Below are 23,698 nucleotides of genomic sequence, written 5' to 3' on the forward strand. Positions count from 1 at the left end.
AAAAACATCTCACCATTCAAAAGGACACTTGTGTTAATAGTGAAATATTATGTTTTATCGCAGTAAATACTGCATCTTATCCAAACTGTGAATGTATATGTTTTGGAGAGGTTTTTGAAACCTCTTACTGAAGCACTGTGACTTTCAGACAAGTGTTTCCACCACAGATACCAAAATAACCCCTGATTTCCATTAATAAAAGGAAACAGAGAAAAGGAAATTGACTGGGGGATTAGAAAGGAGAGAGAGTGTAAAAACCCTGAACACAACCTCTTTTACTCCAAATTATGGAAGCCTATTTTCTCTCCCTGTTCTATTCCTGTTTAATGCATTTCGTTTATTTACTGTGTTTAAAAAAAAGAGGAAAAAAATTGTAATAACGAAGGCTTTACAGAGAATAAATGACCTTGCTCGAATTCCGATTTTCTTTCTCTCTTCCTCCTCTATTTGCCTTTGTCACCGCTGTTATTATCTCTTCCTCTGTCTCTGTCTTCCTGCCTTAGCAGCATTTCTCAACAGCCATGGTGAAAAAGAAGCCGCCATATGTATCATCACATGAGAAGCTCGCCCCGTCAGCGTCAGACGTTGTACAGCTTCAGATGGCGGTGCTCTTTACAACAGAGCAAGCGTTTTCACAGCTTCTTTATGAGTTAGCGTGGGCTGTAATATAAACAGCACCACTCAATTATACTACCAGCAGGAAAATCAACAGTATAGTACAGTCAGTGCACACGCATATTCACAACGGCTCACTAGCAGACACATATGGACAGCTTGTGTTTGTGATGTGTAGGTGGTTGCAGCTTTACTGCCATTGTTAAATCTGTGGCAAAAAACATATTTTATTACTGTTCACATTACACTTCTTTTTTCTTTTTTTTGTAATGCTTACGATAACAAAAACATGTTGTCACTTATGTACAGCCTTAATGTGTCCTCTGACCTACATATAGTACAGTCGAGATATTATTAGCACTAAAACCTAATTGAGAAAACTGTGCTGACACAGTAGTCCAATATTGTGTTTAGTGATCCTACGTTAAATACCATATGAGACTGAGTGCAAACCAGTTTTATGGACCTCTAGAGTAGTGTTTGTATGCGTCTTTATCATTACCATCAGTGGTGAAACTCAAACAGAGAGCAACACAACCACTGCTGAAATAACAACAGCAGGCAGGTCTTTTGGCAACACCTCAATGTAAACCTTGGGATGATAACACACATTTTCTGGTCACCATTTTGTATTTTATATTGTTTTAAAATACCCATTAATATAAGAATATAGCCATTTATATTAAGTGTATCTCATTATTCACAATATTGATGAGTGTAGAGTATTACACTTGGACAAACTAAACGTAATTTCAATTGAAATTGGGAGCTATCATGGCAGAATATCTGTTCTTGTATACAACATGTTGTCTTTAACCCCCATCATTGGCCATGCACTTATACTTTAGCACGGCACAGTCCTTATATTCGGCATTATTTCGCCATGCTGTTGTATAATTCAGGATATCCTGCTTTATATTGTGTCTAAAGCCCTCCAATAGTGTTTTATTGTCAGTTTATAGATTTGATATATTCGCGGTCCACTAATTTTCTTTTTTAATTCTATTTTGAGATATTAAAATTCTAGTATTGTTTATTTCTACTAATTTGCAACTTTACTCTATGTGCAATGCCTTGTTTTGTTGTTTTTTATGCTGCTGCAATGCACAAAAAAAAAATCCCAATTTGGGATCAATAAAGTACCTCTAATCTTAAACAAACACTTCTTCGTGAATATAAAATCAATCCTATTAACCTTCTCACATTTTCTAAATATTTGGTCATTTGACAAAATGAAAAGCATTAGTGTAAATAATAAAATGAAGGTGACTGGATTCTGTTTAGCTGCTTTGGCTACAGAGTCGTGGTACTCAACCTGCTCCATCATTCTCCTATGATTGTCTATCATACGAAACACTCTAAATTTGACAAAATTAACACAAAATACACAACTTCCATGCTGCTCCTAGTGCGTCTTTTGACACTAGGGTTGAAAGGAACCATACATCATGTAATGTTGAGCAATGAATAATCCTATCCGTCTCAATCTAAAGTAGGCCTTTCTGATGCATGAACAATGCTGGCAAAGCATTCAGTGTCTCTGTCTGTCTGTAGAGGGTGTGTATGTTAAAGGGAAAGATACACTATCGATCGTATTCATATCCGAGCTGATGCATCATACAGAACCATTAACTGGAGTCGAATGTGCGTCTGTGTGTTCATGAGTATGTGCGTGAAAATAATTGTGTATTTGTAAGGAGCTGGCGGCTCGAGGGAGTGGGGATGGTTGCTGTGGGCGGTGATGAGAAGCCGCTCAGTTTCCACAGCAACACCCTAACTCAGTCAGTCTCCATGGCAACTGATAACAGCATTAGCTGATTCAGCCTTAGTGAAGGTTCATACCACAGGGAAGAAAATGGATTTTTTTACAGAAATGGCTCGTTGGTGGAGATGGGGAGTGGGGACTCCTGGGAGACATTAGCAAACAATCCAGATCCTAAAGGCATGGACCAAATGTGTCGCGATAAAGTGAAACACGACCCACGACTGAAAATATTTTTGACCAAACATGAATTATCAATATGTAATTTAAGAGCCCATTGTCAGTTCATCTGCGGAAAATGAACGAAGGTTCGGACCAAAATCTACAAACTATACAGAGTAATGTTAACCTTAGACGCCCTTATGAGTGAACATATCTTTAGAAGGGACACTGGTGAAGACAATCAGGTGAAATAACAAGCATTTGGGTCCAAGCACAGCCTTCATCCAACACGTTCTGCTTTTAAAAAAAAAATCAATAAACAGTGATCAAAGACACTGAGCATTAAATACATGGTGCAGCACCTTTACCCCTGTAATTTGAAACATCATCCAATTAGCCCAAACACAAAGATCATCAAGTAAATACAATAACTTGACCTTGGTTTTAATTCTCCCTCGATGTCACCATAGGTTTCATCGGATAGAAAACAAGAAGCTGGAACTGGGCGGTACGGAAATAGGATTAAATTAGGCAAATGAGGGAAAAGCAGGAATGGTGGCACAGCAAAAGAGGACATTAGTGACAATCATCTAATTAAATGTTTAATTCATTACTGTGAGTACTTTGAATTACAGTAAAAGCTTAGCTAATGTTTACCTCCTTTTCATGTCCAAAAGCAAACAATAAACAAACCAAAAAACTGTATTAGAGTCAAAATATAAATCCCATACATAGCGCACAGTTCAATACGTTGTGTTCTAACACACGTTTCATGTTTTTCTCTAAATTACATGGACAAGGTTTTCAGAAAACAATGGATGTTGATGACTCAGCTGAGGACCCCCCCGCCTCTTCCCCTTAATGAGCCAGAGTGGGAATGCCTTGCAGAGCTCATATAATTACTGTTGTTTAATGATTTGGCATCATGTATCAGTATTGGTTTTCCAGTAGGGGAAACAACTCAACTTTGTCTCCACTGCTAATAAAAATGACTTTGTCAGCTGGTCAGTCATCTTGAGTTGTTGCTTTCCTTCTCTCTTTGTACATGTAAAACAAATGCAAACCATCCAATAGTGAGCAATAATTATTGTCATTATCTCCACATCACAGTTGATTACTAGGGGCCAGGTTGCCATGGAAGCAAAAGGGATGGCTGAGCAAACACACAGTTGGTGGTACTGTATATATGAATATACACAGAGCAGAAAACAATGAGAGGGAGAATGATCGTGCTGATCTATCCTTGCATTTTTCAGGCAATACCCTGCAACAAATAACTACATATACAGGAAAAGGAAAGAGCAGACAGGTTGTAAACACTTCCTTCTCCAGGATTCCTTTATCCCTCTCATCATCCATCCAGCCCCTGCTGATGAAAACAAGAGATAGGAATGTAAACCCATGTGACGCAACACAGCAGAACACCGCAATGAGCAAATCACAGAGAAGGCGTGCCTGCTGACAGGGGAGGGGGCATATGGTATGGACACTACAAAAGAACAGCAAGCGTTACTGTGCGGGTGTACGATAGGTGTGGTTTGACTTAACGGCTTCTACTGGGGAAAGCTACAAGTCGTGATAATAAATTATTTCAGCAGCTGTTGTAAGCCTTTGTTGTTGGTCAGACCACTAGGATAAAAATGGACCATGCGTCAGGATGGATGTGAACTTCTTCCAGTTGATCCCACATCATTAATTAGAACGGCTTTCTTAGCGATGAAACATGGTGACAATACAAAGGATTTTGCAGGTTTCATTTTAACATCTCGCGTAACTCTACTTATTTTCTTACATTTACCCAATGTAATCCTTTTCCAAATCTTTAAATTCCCACCAAGATATATCCTACCTTCAAAAGGCAATTGTGAGTGCGAGGGTGTGTGTGTGATCTACTTGTACATTAATCCTGTTCCCCTGGTGTAATCCTGTAATTTCCCATGTACACTTAATCATATATAAACTAGCTCTAAATACTTAATAATCTTAGTAATCTAATTACCATTGTATTGCCAGCACTGGTCTGTGTGCAGGTTCTTTTGTATCCCCGTTCACATTGTGTTAAGACAGGTGAAAGTCAGTAGGGGCAAATGAATGACTGGGTTATACTGTTTTTATATGAACATTTATGAAAATGTCATGACCAAGCCCTTCAACCATTTGTTGTGCAACTCTAGTTACACAGTATTGTGTATTGTTATGCTGCAAAATGAGGTGACCCGAGTGTTGTGTTTCATTATTAAAATAACAACAAATAAACATTTTTTATATCACCATATTTTATTCAATATGCTCTTTAGATATATATTTATTGTATTTGTTTTATTATTTTCTCCTTATAGCTTTTTGAAGCACCTTGAGATTACGTTGTTTTTAAGTGTGCTTTATAAATCAAATGTATTATTATTAGAGACAGTAACATGATGTAAGGGATCATGTCCAGCTACCTTTAATTTGATCTATTTGATTATGTAGGATGGTGGATATAGCAATGAGCATGATGGGACAATGCCAGCACCACATTTGCACAAATCCCTTTTCTGGGAATACACATGACTTAATCTCATGGCATTCTACTTTCTTTGGTTGGCTGGAGTGCACTTCAGAAGCTGGTGTAGTCAGCACAGTGTCTGTTTGATCTCCTTTCAGATGTCATAATCTATAGGATGAAGATATAGCATATAGGATATAGGATGTTGCTGCTGCTTATAACTATATATTTTTTTTTTAAAATAAGTTTTGTTTACAGCGGCAATCCATTTGCATTTAAGCATACTTTAAGTACAGTGAGGTGATTATTTTGTGTGAGGTAGGGCATGATTAAAATAGAGATTGGGAAGAGCAGATGGTCAAAGATTAAAGTCTAAAAGAAAGAGCAGCTTTCCCTCCCCCTAAAGAGTCAACCAACAGGTCATCTTAGAAAGTGCCACTGTGGTATGACAGTGTGGATTAGAGCAAAAATGTTTTCAGCCTCTGAATTATAGAGATTACCTGTTTTTTCCCAGTTTTATAGCAGAGTAAAGACTGACAAAACAAGACATTTAAAAAATATTCGATTTTAAAGAAGGACTGGGCGTTTTTTTACAAAATCTGAAAAATAAACGGCAGATACATTTCAAATGAAATCATTTTGTTGCAGCTGTAGTGTGGATCCTGCTCTAAACAGGAATTAGCGTCAGTCATACTGAATTTTCCTGATAGGATTGGTCTGTCAGGAAAAGGAAGTCTAATGTAACACATGCGATGACACTCAGCATTCAAAAGGGTTCAGCAACTATCTGATTGTTACATCATCTAGTCATCTATTCTAATGCCAAGGGATGTCTGTGTATTTGTGCATACAGTATGCAAGTATGAATGTGTGTGGGTCTGCTTGAGTGTAGGCAAGAGTGTTTATGACATAACTATAAGACAGACGACATGCCTCCCCAAAGACGACTGCTGAAAAGATTAAACGCAACACTTCAAAACATCGATGGAATAATTCATGTTCCTTTCTTGTGTTAAACTTGTAAGCTGTACGCACTGAATTTCCACAGAGCCCACAACAAGAACTGCAGATCACACACACTACAAAGCGTCTGGTGACACTTCCATGTGGTGGGAAACTGGGGAAGCCAGCAAGGCAGGCAATGAAAATCTGAATGTAGATATCGGCTAGGGACAAATGACGCAGCATTTTGTTGATTCATTTATTTTGTAGCTTCACTGCATTTATAATAAAGCATTTAGCTTGATTTAAATCATATCTCTAGTATAAAAAACATGTTTGATTTATTATTTTCTTCAAAACGTAGACTACGAGTACCCTCACTTTTTCAGGTGACATTGACCCTAGAATCGAGACTATACATAATCCTCATCTCACTTGTTTTACAACTACACAGAGCCTGACATTTCTGATCATCTAGACTAGAGCATAGTGACATTTCATTTACCCCCTGTTGTTTCCTATGTGACTAAATGCATCTGTCTAACTCTGGAGTGAATACATTGACTTTTAAAATACCATAGGCGCATCTTGGGCTTAGAATTGAATAGCATGTTTTAAGTAGACCTACTGTATCTAAATGCAGGTGTGAAAAGCTTTCAAAAGCTGCCTGGTGTGTGTTGCAGACCTTGGAGGGTGTTACCGTCAACCTCCGTGCTCCATGAAGACAAGCCATTAAGAGGAGTAGGATGGAAGGATGAGCCGTGATATTAAAGCATTTCAATAAAGTGATGCAAAAGCAATTATCCAGCCAGGGGCTGTAAAACAAAGAGATTTATGTAACCCAATGTTTCTTCAGATCAAAACTGTAAAGATGTCATAAAACACCACACTAAATGAAATACCAGACAAAAGTGCAGCCCACAACAGTACATCTGAGAGGCCTAATACAGTTCCAGTTAATTCTGCTGGGTCCTGCCTGAAAGCCGATCAGGGACCTCTGGGAAACTCTTTTCCATTTAGCTCTATCATAGATTATTACACTTTGATTGACAAGATCTCTCGGACGGCAGCTGTACTGTGCTATCAGATTGTGAGGCATGTCATCAGTGCATAATGAATTCCTGATGGAGCGAAATGCAGAAAAGGCTTGGGGAAATGTGTGATAAGCCACTGATATTTATTTCATTTTTAAAACTGAACTGGTGGGTGGTTGGAATCTGATGGGCACTGGGTGGGAAGATGGCTGTCTTTGGATCAACTCACAGGGTTTGGGTTACCTGATAATGAGCCTGGTGAGTCCTATATTTTGCACTGCTCACACACTTAAATTAATAATTGCTTTTACCATGGAGGATTGGTTTAATACCGTTTATTGTTGGCATATAAAAGTTAACGGTAAGTGTTGTTCAGTTATTCAGAAGAGGCCCGTAATCTTAGTTGTTTCTAACATTTTGAGCCTCTTCCCATATGTGGTGTGGTGTGTGAGGCTAATATAGATCGTTTTTTCTGGCTGACATTGGTCTTTTTAATTCAACAAAATAAATGGTCTGTCTCTGAAGAATGTGAGCCACACAACTTATTTCCTAAATGGGCAGATAGAGACAGAAAGCCAGGTAAAGCAGACTTTTTCTCAAGTGAGTTGGTGAACAGTGGAAATACCTAACCAAAATGGCTTGGTGAGTTTTAATGCAGTTTCACGGATGTATTTTCCATTTAATATGTAAAAGATGCAAGTTAGTCCTGTTCCTAAGATTTGGTTCCCAGTACTGCATTTCTCCAACTAACAGACCATTTAACTGCATTTCTATGTACAGACTCTCTTCATGGAGCTTGTAAAAAGGCATTCGGCAAAATTGAGGAACATACTTGTTCAACAGAACCGGTTGAAGCAGGCTCAAAAAAACTAAATTAAAGCACAATGTCATGAAATATATCCGGAGATTGATTAAACATCACACAAGATCTCTAGAAGAATGACAGATGTTTTCCTATTTTCTGTTAACAGTCTTATATGTAACAGAATCATACTAAACTGTAAATGATACCCACACAAAAGAATACTCTCCCACACACAGACTCAGTGGTAGTACACAGTAACACTGAACACATACACACAGAACAACCACCTTGATGCAAGACACATGCATACTTTCCTAGAGAAGAGGTGAGGAGAGGAGAAACAACATTATAGATCGGTGAGCTGTGATTCACCCTTGTGTTTTTCTTGGTTCAGCCCACACATGTTTTTCTATGAGCTTTATCGGTGTGCTGTTGGGAGCAGAGATTGCGGCTCTAATGTAATCATTGCATCCTATAAACCACTCACTTATGTTTCATGTATGAATTGTGATGGCACTGCAAAAAGGTCACTCACCCAAGTATAAACATGAAGGTGTCTGTGTCAAGGTGGGTTGCGTATATCGCCACAGACCCTTAAAAACACCTAGTAGTAATCCTGATTAACATTTGTTCCGGGAACAGGGAAGCTGAGCCTCAACCGCAGGGAAAGAGAGTGTGGCGAAAGTGCAGGGAGGTAGGGAGGTAGGGTGCAGTTCATATTATGACCAGAGATGCGAGTCAGCTTCACCTATGGACTTTCCAAGCTAACTAGAACTAATAGCCCCAAACAGCAGCATTTTAAAAAAAATACGATTTAGGTACATCCTGTACCCTCCATGTGAGGTCGGCCCAGACCCTAGGGGTTTTCAAATCCTCACTGAAGACTCGCTTCTTCTCTCAGGCCTTCTAGTCAGAGCTGAGTACGACTCCTGACATTTCCCTGTGTTTTGTTTTTATATTTGCTGTTTATTATTATTGTCTTTTGTTGTTATTGTAGTAGTAAGTGTTTTTATTTATTTTATGTGCTATATAAATAAAACCTGATTTGATTTGATCCCTATTTTAAGTTATTAGTGAAAAAACGACTACTTAAAGAGCCTGTGACACGAGTTTCCCCCATCATCCAAACCCATCAATTTGAGTAAATATTGTCCGCTTGAAACCCGTTACTGAACTGATTTTGGATATTTGTACTTTGATAACCATTAATCTGCCCTTCAATGTTGACCATTTCCTGGATCTGCTCGGGGATTCTTCAAGTCCCGCCAAATTACGTGTGACGTCATTGCGGGCACAGCGCTCCAGCTGCACCGTTCCGGATCCCAGCATCTGCATGTAAACTAGGGGTGGGCCGTGGGCGATACCACAAAATCTGGATTCGATCCGATACCAAGTATTTCAGGGCCAGTATCGCCGATACCGATATCGATACCGATACTTTTTTTAATGAAAAGCGTCTTATGTACTTTTATATAGGGGAGAGCTGCATGACATGATTTTTGAGCTGAAATCATCATAAATAGACTAAATCTGAATTCATTTTCATGAATAAAGACAGGACAGTTTTTATAGACAAATACACGTTTTACTTTTGCAAATTTAAAGTGCAAACATGAAAAATAACAATACAAAGTGGCCAAAGTAGCGAACTTGCACACATCACAGTTCGCTAAGTTTTAATGGCCAGTTGTGAAATTGCTCCACACAACGCTGCTCTTTCTCTCAGCCATCATGCGCGTGTGTGTGTTGCACTCGCGAGTCGCTGGCTGCTGCTGTCCTGCCCTGCTGGCTGCTGTCAGTCAGCTTGATAATCGGCGTTCAGGCAGGGAGCCTCGAGGAGAAGAGGACAGCAGTGGAGAGAGAAGAAAAGAGCATATACTTGTGTTCGTCTGCACATAGTTTTTTGAAGAAATTGACGAGTAGAGGAGACGAGAAAAAAAGTATAACAGTATCGATCCTATTGGCTCTAGTATCGATATTTTGAAACGTAACGTAATATCGGAGGTATCGATATTTTGGGATCGATCCGCCCACCCCTAATGTAAACGCACGATGGCGCACACAGCAGCAAACTCAGACAGCGATGACAGTTTAATTTTGAACGTGTCTGAGAGCTCATATGAGGCTGAAGGATCGGTTTATGTTGTATCTGTTAGAAGTTTAGGAATTAGGTGCGTCAATATGGGCGATCATACGGTCATGTAGCCAGTGGTGGAATGGGACTAAAAATCATCCCGGGACTCTCGACCAGCCCACTTCGGTACCGCTAGTAAATTGTCAACGGGGGGAGTGGGGGATGTCAGGGGCGGCGGGTGCTGTAGATAGTAAATGTAAATATGTAAATATTTGTGTCACTGCATCCTGGTAAAATACAAATATAATGCAATGTCTGTGTCTTTGACATTAGCGCTGCCAGTCACCTGTGCCCTGTACTACGAAGCCAGTTCAACAGACCCTGGATATGTTTGAGTAACAAACTAACTAATAACAACAAACTAACAAACGAGATCTCGCTAAGCGGTCCTACGACGCTGGTTATCAACTCGGTAAATCAAGCCAGGGTTTCTCTCACCAGCTGAGAGCGCGTTCACGTCTAAGACACGAGTGGATCTGACTTTAATTACATTTGACTCGAGTGTTTCGTCAACATAATGTGTTGCTTAAAATAATACTTCTGCATGTGACACTGTAAGTGTTGCACGGCCAGATACGGCAGATAAGGAAATATATGATATATTATGATATTATATGATCGATGATCTGATTGATGATGTAATATGCGACACGTCGGCGTCTTCTCTGCATACGGCAGTTTAAACTGTATTTCCTTTATCCTGTAATATGACTTGAGAGATTTAAACTCCGCACACTGAGTTGATCTCTTTTCTATAGACGACGGAGGCGGGCAGCGTCAGGTAAAAAAAGTTATTTAGCCTTCCCAAACCTGAGCCTCACGCGCCGCCTATGGGGGATGTGCTAGTGACTTATCCGACCGGCCCACTTCGGTACCGGCCCATCGGGATTCGTCCCGATGGCCAGTCCGCCACTGCACCCAGCCCACGTAAACTGTCAACGGGGGGAGCCTCGCTGCGGGGAAACGGTGGACCTAGTGTCCCGATCGGAGTGGGAATAATAATAATAATAATCCGTGCATTTTATCCATTAATTTCCCCAACATTGTGGTGAAAAAAACACACGTTTAATCCATGTTGGTGTACTAGAACTACAAAAAGCATCGGTTTGTTTTCTCATCAGGAAATGCAGACTGGCACAAACAAAGATTTTTAATCATCATCCTCACGATCATTTAATGTATCATATGTTCGCCGAATTGACATGAAAGCACTAATAAATGTAGTTTCATCCACTTGAGTTTACAACTACAAAAGTAATCGATTTGTTTTTATATCACATCCTACGGGAGGAAATTCAGTAGCTCTCACTACCGATTTTTAATCCTAATGTAATCATCATCTTCACCACGATCATTTATGTTTATGTTCGCCGAATTGACATGAAAGCACTGACAAATATGAATATACTGTAGTCAACTTCATTAAAACGTTATTAACGTGCCTAAACTCAGTAATTCACAATTTCTACGCATGACAACACACTTTGTCCGTGTTTGGCTCTCTCGCCGCACAGTGAAGCGTTCCCGCATTGACGTCACTTCCAGGCTTCCCCCAAAACTTCAAAATGAGTCGAAGGAATTTCCCCGCGATGTTCGAAATTATTGATATTTAACGGAACGGTATCGCTTTTTCTTTTTTAAACTGACGGTTCGAGATTACTAGTATTATATTTCATTGCACAACAGTTGTTGGGATGCTGTCACAGGCTCTTTAAAGTTACATTCCTTTAGAATGTACAGTAGTTTCTGTGTAACTACATTTTCAATCTCTGAAAGTAAGTCTAGCTCTGTCAAGCTCATACTTTAGACAACTTCCTTTTAACCCACATCAATGAAGAGGTTCACTCATGGAGGTTCAGCAGTACTTCAAATAGAAGTGGTCTCTCCTGAACGGTCAGCTGTCAGGAAGATGGATAGGCTCTGTGTATTTGGACGACTGTGGGTTTGATGTCGGTTGATCTCAACCTCCCACAAACTAAAAGTCAATAAGCTGGAGCCCAACTGTCCCTCAGGGGAAATCAAAATCAAAGTTAAAGAACAGAAGCCAAACAAGTCACTTAAAAACGGGTCATATCACTGTGCTGTGCAGCAGTGGACAAAGTCGATATCCATCAGCTGGAGGTCAGGGGAGGTCAGCCATACCAGTTCTGGACCATAGCCAAAAATGGAAATGATTTAGCTTAGACTTGTCAGTGTGCTGTATAACTCCCAGAAAGGACTAAAGAACAAAACAACTGAAGTCAGCTTTCTTCAGGCCATCAGTATTTTACAGGTGATCAAGGATTACTACACACCTTGTATCATCTTTAATGATGGAACACCCATCAGAAAATAAATGACGGTAAAGGTGCAAAACGTCTCATAGGTAAAATATGAAAGTTGAAAGGTTGTCTATTCAATGGAGATATAAAGGCTGTTGTGGATACTTCAAAGCTTCTCTCTAAAAGTTGCCATTCAAGCTATAATGCTCCTTTAATGGTCAATAATGTCAAATGAGTGTGCTTGAATCCAACATTTATGAACAAATGAAGATAAATATAAGGCTAAACTAATACAATTAATTTTGTATTTAACTATGTATAGAATAGTACAGTGGTAGGATGTAAAAGGAATGTATGATCCAAACATTTCCAATAACTCAAGAAGATTCTAAGGCCATCTAAAAATGTATATGTTGTTATTTATACATTTGTCAACAAAATGTATTTAACAAAATATCATATTTCATACTTGAATAGCGTTTAGAAAAGTTTAGAGAATACTTTACCCTGTTTCCTGCTCAATGCACATTAAGGGATGCAAGCATTTATAGGCTATAAACAAAGCGATCAAGCATGAATCTAACAAAACTTACAAAGATATATTCATTAAAGTAAATAACTAGTACTCGTCACAATTTGATGAATCACTTTGTTCAAGGATTTAGTGTGTGTGTGATGTTGAATAACATTCCAACTTAATTCAAAAATCTCAATGAATGACATTCAGTGAAGCCCTTATAGATTGGGGAAACAGTTTAGTGCATTCTTTCAAAAGAGCGAGCCAGGCATCACCATATCTTGAACCCATCACATTTGAATTTAATTTTCAACACTGAGTAACACCGAACCCATGAATATGATGTAATGTTAAATCCTTTATGACAATCAGTCTTTTACGAGACTACGTTTTCAAACAGCTGTGAGCTGGCGTGCCCTGGAGCGAATAACTGAATCTACCAGCTAATGGTTACTCTTCTGTAACTGTCCATAATCTAACAAAGTAACCGTCTCAATACCTGTTTATTATGAATCAACATTTTAGACACAATGTTAAGAACATACTCGAAAAAATGTATTACTGTTTACTATACTGCATACTGGCCATTGAGCCTGACCTTACTGTATCTTTGTTGGAGGCATTAAACTGTAACCATGTAGGTATCCTTGGCCCTCTGCCCTCCACCATAAAACTGAATACAAGCAGCCAGCTACTGTAAAAGGCCAAGCACTTTCAACAACATGCTAGTTGTTATGGCCCCTGTACAGTCTGTGTTATTAGCGTTCCATTGCCTTGGAAAGAGAGGTCACCACCAAGTGCAACGACAAGGGAGTTAATTGTTTACAGTAACTAGATGACTATTTGGATCAACATTTTGTGAAGTAAAAATATTAAACAAGCCATAGTTCCAGATGGTCTGATGATGATTTGCTGGATTTTCAATTATTTTTAGACATTGGAGACCAAACAGTAACATGTCATTCAGTAGATCAATACAAGTATTGTTTGTTGCAGCACTAGTCGACACGTAAAGAGAATAAAGCATAGGCGCTTATTTTCACTACTTCATAAGCAGGTTGACCAATGGGCTAATATCCCCAAAACCTGGAATACTGCACTTAGAAAGAGAGAGAGGGAGATATTGGCAGCTAGTTGGCAGACATGCCAGGTTGAGTATGTGTTGAAGCTGCAGCCAAGGCTCCCACCAAGTGTCTCTTCTCTCAAACAAAGAGCTTTTCTCACATCCTCGGTCTCTCTCACACAAACACACACAGAGTATTACCTCAATCATTGAATGTGACAAGCTGGGACTGTGTGTGCGTGTGTGTGTGTGTGTGTGTGTGTGTGTGTGTGTGTGTGTGTGTGTGTGTGTGTGTGTGTGTGTGTGTGTGTGTGTGTGTGTGTGTGTGTGTGTGTGTGTGTGTGTGTGTGTGTGTGTGTGTGTGTGTGTGTGTGTGTGTGTGTGTGTGTGTGTGTGTGTGTGTGTGTGTGTGCTCACTCAGGCTGACTAAGTATCTTTGTAGGAATCAGGATTAGGTTGTTCACCAACACAAGGCTTATGTAAAGCTGACCTACAGTATGTGGCACTGCACAGTGTACTGGCCTGCTGCAGTGCTACCTGTTCACTCTGACAGCACACTGTAATCAACATAATGAATAATAACTTGATAAATGTTTCCCTGACACAATGATCCAAGGTATGATGTAGTAGTCATATTGTACATGATTTATTTGTAACCCTGGAGCCAGCCAGTATTTCCTGCAGTAGGTCTTAAACCCTGCCACAAGGCTCCTAACTAGCACCAACAAAATAGTCTATTAATTTCAAAGCTCTGATTTAGAATCAATAAATGTTTCTTCCCATTTATTTTTCCTAATTTAGTCCTACTACAAAATAGTTCCTTTGGAATTGATAAAAAACACTATAGGAGAAAAGGAAGGCACTGAAAAAGACAGCACCTCACCACACAGCGCTCTGGAAAATCTTCTGATTCCTCTCCCTGATATTTGACTGAGCCTTTCAATTTAACCTCTTAATGTCGACACAAACCAGAGGCCGTGATTTGTCAGCTATAGTATGCACCACCACCCATGCATCACCTTGACATCTGCCCTTTCAGAAGATGACTCTGCATCTGATTAATATTTAGTTTTAATCAAATACAAATGTGAAAATCAACTATTCTATATTCTATGTGCTTTCAAAGGGATTTTTAGGATGATATTCCTAAAAATCCCTTTGAAAGAGAATAGGAACGTTGATAAAAAAGAGCGGTAAGCACCTTTTTATCTCTAAACTCTTTCTTATACACAATCTGTAAACTCAAAATCCAGATAGAAATAAGAAATAACCCTTATAGGAGTGATTTTGGCCTATATACACACGCCAAGTCATAGAGTTGCAAGAGGCCACTGTTAATGGACATTAGAGGTTTAACTTAATCACCTATGGATGGTGAGAAACATAGGCTACAGAATGCTATGTTCAGCATGTATATGTAGATCACAGACAAATAACGTCAAGACAAAGCAGAAGATATTTTTCGATCTACAGAGATGAATCTCGATTGTTTGCTGCTAGTCTCTACTTTGTCCTTCCATAAAATCGAGATACTGTAGATGCATGCATTAGAGTTAGACCAATAATCATGTCATAGCTGAATCTGCGCCTGTGGCTAACACTTACAGTAGGCCAAACGCAGACCTTGGTGGAATGATAGATGCCGATAGACGACCAGTCAGGAATATGAGCCCACTCCCTCTGTGAGGAGGGGCTTCAAGCTGCTTGCCTGACCATTCATGACTCAATGCACTTCAGCCTCATCCTGAATGCATAATGTGTTTAAATGTATCTGCACACACTGTAGGCAAGTGGACATGACAGAGTAAAATCAATAGGCAGCCCCTTTATGTAAATGTATTGAATCGAAGCCTACATGCACTGAAGACGACATCTATCATGTTTAAACTCACTAATATATAACCATTCAGTATGAGGTAAAAGAGCTCTGAGGTGTAACAGCCCAGACGGCTTTAGCTGCATTTGCTGTGTTGGCTTTATTCAAATGGAATCAAATAGACCTCATCAATTGCAACAGAAAATGTGATTTCCTTACATAAAAGAAAGGTTATGATGACAACATGCACATATTGGGTTTTAAATTGTGTAATCAGTCAGAGCAGCCAATATGACTCAGCACCTGTATTTGCCACCCTCTCTCTTTCTCTCTCATTAAGCAGACTTGATCAGATTTCAAATCACCATTATATTTAAAAATGTGCATATTCTCAACATCTTTTTCAGAATCACATCATGTAATATATTTCCATAGGGTTCTATAGGCGTAGTAGGCTATAGCTTGGAAGTCCTGCACTGCCACCGCAGCCAGGCAAGTTCCCGCAGTGACCGCAATAGGTAGATCCTTTATGTGGCACCATGCAGATTGTATCCTTTCAACAACTCATTTTAACATTTAATTGCGTAATAAACCGATAACATCTAAAAAATCAATTACCCATATGTGCTTCTTAGATCTGTTGCTCAGCTGTGATTTCATATCAGACCAAATTCCGGAGCACTGCTTATCTAACCATGGCTTTACACGCAAAAATTACACAGAAAAGACTCGTAAAAACCCAGATCCAGTCCTCCTGTAGACAAACAATGCGTCCTTTCTCCATCCACACAGAGAGGGGCACCCCATAATTTCAGCTTGAATGCTTTCAAGGATTAAAATGGTCACAGTCGGGTGAAAATGCTCCCTCTGACCGACAACATCACAATCGTTTGTTGATGCATTGCCATTCGTCCTCATGCTATTGTTTTACCAAGCTGAAAATAAAGAAGTGTGAATTCTTACCTGTTAGGCGCAGTGTCTTTCAGTGCAACTCCGGGTCTGTCGGACACAGGGGCTCCGCAGGCTGCATTTACCGTAATGGAGGTAGTAGTCACGCCGTTACATTATTACTTTGCGCTTGTAATTACGGTGTTGTGCTTCACCCGTTTTCTTGAAATAGTAGAAAAATACACAAACATTCTGTAAATAAATCTCAACTCGAAGAGAATGAAATGCAATTGTAATAATGTTAATGTAACTCAAAAGGCAATTGTAAAGTTAATGTTTGGCTGACTCACTACTCACCTGGGCAGCAGAGCCAGCTAGGGAGTAGGGACACACCAAACTGACACAAAATAACTCACACAGATGGACCCAACTGTTGTGTCGCCTCACGTCTCCTGCGTCTTGGCCAACAGTCGCACTGGAACCAAGCGGCAAACTCTGTGGCAGAGCCGGGAGGCCAATAAGGAAGTGCCACAAACTGCAGTTCATCTATTGGCCGATAGGCGATGACTGCAGAAAGGATCAATTTCCATAGACCCCATGTTAAAATGCCCAACTTTACAGCAGGAATAAACATGTTTCTGCCCCTAGATGCAGGGCCGCCCCTCCCTACAGGCCAATCACGCAGGCTGCATGGGGCCCCGCCCAGAGGGCCTCAGCTGCTATGCGCAGTTCTCCGCTCAGTTCTCCGCGCACCCCCCGCGAGAGTGAGAGGTGACAAGGGGAGCAGGTGTGTAACCCGATACCGTTGCAATGAATCGACATCTGACCAATCACGGCTTTGATACGGCCACTAGTGCAGGTGAAGAGATGTCGGTGAAAAGACAGTTTCAGTCCGGGGCAAGCAAAAGGGGAAACAAAACATGAAGAAACTAGAGCATCACTCGAAGGTGGGTTATTGTATGAGTCAAATGTACAACTTGTGAATGTTGTAGAAGTCAAATTGCCAATTGCCATATTAAAACATCAGCTGCAATTCAGGACATGAAGAAGGCAGTCTCTGCATAGCATATAGGCTAATGGAGATGCAGTTATTTCCAGCATTCTTTATTTAACATTCATTCAAGTATGTGATGCCTTTGATCTGCTAATGTACAGGAGGAAGAGTGATACACTGTCTGTCTAGTTGGCTTACATAACAGTTAAAGTTTGCAGCCTAAAAAACATGGAGCATTTTTTCCCCTTTTATTCATTTTTATGTCAATTTGCACATTTCATGGTGACCTCAGCCTCTCCCCTTAAGGCAAGGCAAGGCAAGTTTATTGATATAGCACCTTTCAACACAAGGCAATTCAAGGTGCTTTACAAAAATGAAAGACATTCAGACAAAGGCATTTAAAAACAGTAAAAGATAATAAAATAAACATTAAAAGAAAAAATATATGAATAAAAAGTAAACTTTTACTCCTAACAGTCATCATCATGTCAACCACAACACAGAGAAACACTGATAGAAATGTGTGTGTTGTTGATACATTGCTGACAGAGGGAACTACATTTGAATACAGATTTAAGAAATATCAGTTTTTGAGCATGTCATAAGCATGTTTTGTCTTGACTATTGTTACGTTCCCACTTGGCTAGGGTACAAACGGGAAACGACACGACCAGATTGGATTTGGTATATTTGTTACCGGTGGTTTTATTGTCACTGAAACTAGGCAAAATGATGGTCACACAGATTGGCCACACAACACGGGTCAATCTGTCACTATAATACAACACAAAGGGTCTCCAAAAGAGAGTTGCCCCGCTATAGAAAGAAAAACAAATCTCACTACTCAAGTGGAAACAAGCAATAAACAAAACGGGACTGTGGAAACACACAGCTGGTGCGGGTCTACAGGTGCTAATCACCTGGCTCTACGCAATATCCACTCACAGGAACGCTGGTCTACAGGTGCTAATCAACCTGGATCTAAGCAGTATAAACACAAAGGAATGCTGGTCTACAGGTGCTAATCAACCTGGATCTAAGCAGTATACACACACACAAAATCCCTACGCTAACACAGAACCCGACGACACACTGCTACTCAGTGTGCTCGCCTAGAACCCTACTATAGACACTGCTAATCAGTGGAGCTAATACAAAAGGCACACGGCTAAATACTCTCAGAATTCACAGAAGGAAGGCTTATCACAAGGATAGGGTTGAGGCATCTGACACAAAATACAGAGCCTCCCGACTGTTGTCCGTGCTCAGCCTTTATACTCCTCCCCCGGATGACGTGGCAGAAGCGAGCAGGGGTTGGGCGACGTCTGTCCAATCCCCGCGGATGTTGAGCGGTCCGGACGGCCAATGACAGCAGAGGAACTGCACAGCTCATTTACATACACAAACAGACTTACGCTCACAAGGTAGCAGCGGCTGTAACACCCCCCCCCTTAAAACACAAACCCCACAGGGTTTTTGTGAACCATAACACATCACACACCATGACCACAGAACACATCACTCCAGTCTGGACAGAGCATCTGCGAACACGTTCTCTGAGCCTTTCTTGTGTCGGATTTGCAGGTTGTAGTCCTGAACGATCAGAGCCCGCCGCATGAGACGCTGATTGTGGTTGTACATGCGGGACAAAAAGACAATGGGGTTATGATCGGTAAACACTGCAACCGGCAAATAACTAGACCCGACATAAACCTCAAAGTGCTGGAGAGCTAACAACAAAGCAAGGGTCTCCTTTTCAATGGTAGAGTAGCGTACCTGGTGTTTGTTGAACTTACGGGAGAAATAGCAGACAGGATGATCAACTCCCGCCGCATCTTCCTGCAGTAAAACAGCACCGGCCCACACTGCACTAGCATCCACCTCGAGTTTAAAGGGCTTCGCAAGATCGGGAGCAGCGAGCACAGGAGCTTGACTCAAAAGTGTCTTTACACACTCAAATGCATGCTGGCACTCAGGGGTCCAAACATATTCCACCTTGGGACTTATCAACCTAGTTAGGGTTTGAGCTACAGTGGAGAAGTTACGGCAGAAACTGCGGTAGTAGCCTGCCATACCGAGGAAACGGCGGAGATCACTCCTGGTGCCGGGCACCGCACATTCAGCCACCACAGTAACCTTAGCCTCCACTGGTCTAACTTGGCCTTGCCCAACCTGCTTTCCTAAATAGGTGACCGTAGCTTTACCAAACTCACATTTGGCCAGATTCAAAGTAAGAGACGCCTGTGCGAGCCGGGTGAATACCTGCCCCAGAATCTTCATGTGCATCTCCCATGTGGGCGTGTACACAATGAGGTCATCCAAATACGCGTTACAATGGCTTATTCCGGAGAGGACAGTATTCACCAATCTTTGAAATGTAGCGGGAGCGTCACACATACCAAACGCCATTACTGTATATTGCAGGAAACAGTCAGGCGTAGCGAAAGCGGAGATTTTTGAGGCACGGTCCGTTAAAGGTACCTGCCAGTAACCTTTAAGTAGGTCCAATTTACTGACAAATTTAGCGGAACCTAAATTATCAATGCAATCCTCCATTCTCGGCAATGGGTAGCAATCTGTTACCGTAACAGCGTTCACTTTACGGTAGTCCGTAATAAATTGCGGAGAACCATCAGATTTCGCCTCTACAAGACACGGCGAACACCATGGGCTAGAGCTCTGTGTCGCCAGGCCATTTGCTACAAGATAGTCAGCCTCCTGTTTCATAAGTGCGCGTTTGGTGGGATTGGCGCGGTACGGATGTTGTTTGATTGGCTTCGCACCTTTTACATCAATGTCATGTTTTATCACATTAGTTTGGGTGGGGACATCATGGAAAAGGCACGGGAAATCATCCACCAACTGGGTTACGTCATTCTGCTGGCTCTCCTGCAGATGACCTAACGTGGTCGGCAGTGTCTCTACCATCTCCGAGTTGCATAACCGCGCACCCGGCTGGTGATGTGAGCGCATCACCAACCCGTCCTCAGAGGAGCCGGAACTATCTACCACTATTAACGCCGAAGCAGCCACTCTTTGATTACATGAGCCGGCTGGCGTACTATCAGTGACGGTGCGTGCAGGATATCGCTTCAACATGTTTACATGGCAGACACGCGTTTTTCGTCGTCTCTCGGGAGTACCAATCACGTAATCGGTGTCGCTGAGGCAATCACGGATTTCATACGGCCCGAGGAATTTGGCTGAGAGCGCAGAGCCGGGGATAGGTAATAGTGCGAGGACCTTGTCACCTATGTCAAAGTGCCTAGGGACAGCGGCACGGTCATAATTTCGCTTCATAACCGCTTGTGAAGCGGAGAGCGACTCTCTGGCGAGTGAATTTGCTCGGTGCAAACGCTCACGGAACTGACTAACGTAATCTAGTACGTTCGTATCTGGAGGAGTATCAGCCGAAAGAAACTCATCGTGTAGGATTTTAAGTGGACCGCGGGGCGTATGGCCGAAAACGAGCTCCGCGGGACTGAATCCTAATGACTCCTGAACAGCTTCACGGGCTGCGAACAAAACGAAAGGAATTCCCTCATCCCAATTTGTTTCTGTCTCCATACAGTATTTTCGCAACATACTCTTTAAAGTCTGATGCCACCGTTCTAATGCCCCCTGCGACTCTGGATGATACGCACTGGATATCACATGTTTAACCTGCAGTGTTTGTAGGACCTGTTTGAACAATTTAGATTTCAAATGTGTCCCTTGGTCACTTTGGATTACTCGCGGAATTCCAAATGTAGAAAAGAACTTCGTCAAGGCCTTAACTACAGATGTTGAAGTAATGCTACGCAGCGGAATCGCTTCCGGAAAACGAGTCGCCGTACACATTATCGTGAGTAAATACTGTTGACCTGTTTTCGTACGTGGTAAAGGACCAACACAGTCTATCAACACCCGGTCAAAGGGCTCACCTATAGCCGGTATGGGATGTAACGGAGCCTGCGGAATTTTTTGATTAGGCTTACCGACAACCTGGCACACATGACAGCAGCGGCAGAAGCTAGAGACATCTTTCTTTAAACCTGGCCAAAAGAAATGCTTCAGAATTACTTGATACGTTTTAGTCACGCCCAAGTGTCCCGACCATTGACTTTCATGCGCGACAGATAGCACATGTTGACGGTATGGCACCGGCACGACTACTTGATGCACTACACTCCAGTCAGCTTCAGCAGTAGCAGTGAGGGACCATTGGCGCACTAATATCTCCTTATCCAACACATAAGCCACCTTCTCACCCCTTGCTTTGTCATTACTCACCACCTGCCCGAAACACTTCACAAGCGTCGGATCCGCCCTCTGCGCGGCGAGTAAACGCTCTCGGGTTACCGGGAGTGTGGAACCGTCAACCGCTGGGCTGGCAGGGTGCGCTGGTGCAGCGGTTCCAGCCGGGAACGCGGAGGATGCAGAAACCTCCACTGCTGGCTTTTCCTCCGGTATTTTGTCCTCTGTGAATATTTTCCCAAACATAGTATCATCTAGAAACACCTCCGAGTTACTCTTACGCGCTTGCGCGCGAGTGACAGCACAAATAGGGAAAATGTGGGCCTGGGTTACTTCAGGCACTACAAGCTGAGGAGAATCCAATATTTCTAATGCAGGGGTTACCTTACCCCCTGCGATGTCATTTCCCATTAGGAAAACTATACCCCTTATGGGTAATGCTGGGCACACAGCAACAGGGAAAAATCCAGTAATTAATTTACATTGTACATGTACATTATGTACGGGCCGGGGCACATAACCCATCTCAATGCCACATAAAGTCGATCCATACCCACACGCTGATTGTTCGGAAAATGGTAGAGCCGATGCAACAATCACTGACTGTGAGCCTCCCGTGTCTCGTAGTATGCGGACGGGTCTCTGATCGTCTGACTCACCTGTTAGTGAAATCAATCCCTCGAACACAAAAGGCTTAAAACAGGGATCTATTTCCTCCGCATTGTCAGGTGTGGAAATACTGAGTGAGTTAGTGTTAATCAAGCCGATGCCTTTCGGCCTGGTCACGTTTGGTGACTGCTCCTTCCGCTTCAGCATTAGGCAATTATTAATGAGATGCCCAGGCTGATGACAATAGTGACATTCTCTCCCCTCTTTGTCCCTCGTAAACACTCTCGCGGGCTGACCAACAGGTGCACCCGACATGCGGCGAGAGTTCTCAGCAATAGCCGGAGAAAACACCGTTTTATGCATCAACACATATTCGTCTGCCAGTACAGCAGCTGCGGAGAGAGATTGCACTTTCTGATCATTTATATGCCCCCACAATACGGTCAGGTAATCCCCTCTTAAAGTCCTCCATCAGGATTAATTCTTTAAAGGCAGAATACTCTGCAGCGTCACATGAATTAATCCATTTATGGAGCAACATCCCCTTCTCCCTGGCATACTCGACATGTGTTTGATTAGCCCCCTTTCTGTGATTCCTGAACTTCTGCCGATAAGCCTCGGGAACTAACTCGTACACCCTAAGTATGGCACGCTTTACCAGGTCGTAGCTTAGGCTGTCCTCCAGTGAAAGAGCAGCAACCGCCTCCTGAGCTCTCCCGTGAAGTTTACACTGCACTAACAGAGCCCAGGCGTCAGTCGGCCACTGTAATGCCGCTGCCATGCGTTCAAACGCACCAAAATACGCATCCACTTCAGCCTCACGGAAAACCGGCACCAACACAACATTTTTCCCTACATTGAAGGCAGGTGGATGAGAATGAGGTGAGGAACTTCCTCCGACATGGCCAAAAGCACCGGAGGCACGCAGCTCGGAGTCTAGCTCCAGCTGACGTATCCGCACTTCCTTGTCAATTTCTAACTTTCGTAGCTCCAGCTGTAACTGCCTGGCTTTCTCCCTGTCGTTAGCTTCCCACTGACGCTGCCTGTCCTTGGCTTCCAACTGGAGCCGGACGAGACGGACCTTGAGTTTAGCCCCCTCCCGGGAATCTGTACTACCAACAGGAGAGGGTGGACATCTGCGAGGTGACGTGAGCGGTGCCTCACACGGCTCGCCCCCCTCGCTGTCACTACCCCTTCCTTCAGTAAACGTAAACTCTGCCTCAGTCTCTGGACGCAACAGGCCCTCAGTGGGAACATCGTACACTGGGAGCTCAGCTGGTACAGCCGGTACAAGTACCTCTCTTCACACCATTTCATCAACCACCAATGCCTTCAACTCTTTTTTTAACATTTGCCGATTTACCACAAGACT

At 42.1% G+C, this 23,698-nt stretch overlaps 1 protein-coding gene across 1 annotated transcript in view; it reads right to left on the reverse strand.

The window, feature by feature from the left end:
- Positions 1–16,653, reverse strand: part of map2 (microtubule-associated protein 2) — an 89,377-nt gene extending 72,724 nt beyond the window's left edge. The window contains exon 1 of the mRNA XM_034203967.1: positions 16,563–16,653. The gene's annotated coding sequence lies outside the window, so the exon portion shown is untranslated. The remainder of the gene's footprint in view (positions 1–16,562) is intronic.
- Positions 16,654–23,698: the final 7,045 nt, after the last annotated feature.

This window comes from Gymnodraco acuticeps, unplaced genomic scaffold (assembly GCF_902827175.1).
Source record: "Gymnodraco acuticeps unplaced genomic scaffold, fGymAcu1.1, whole genome shotgun sequence".
NCBI classification, from domain to species: Eukaryota; Metazoa; Chordata; class Actinopteri; order Perciformes; family Bathydraconidae; genus Gymnodraco; species Gymnodraco acuticeps.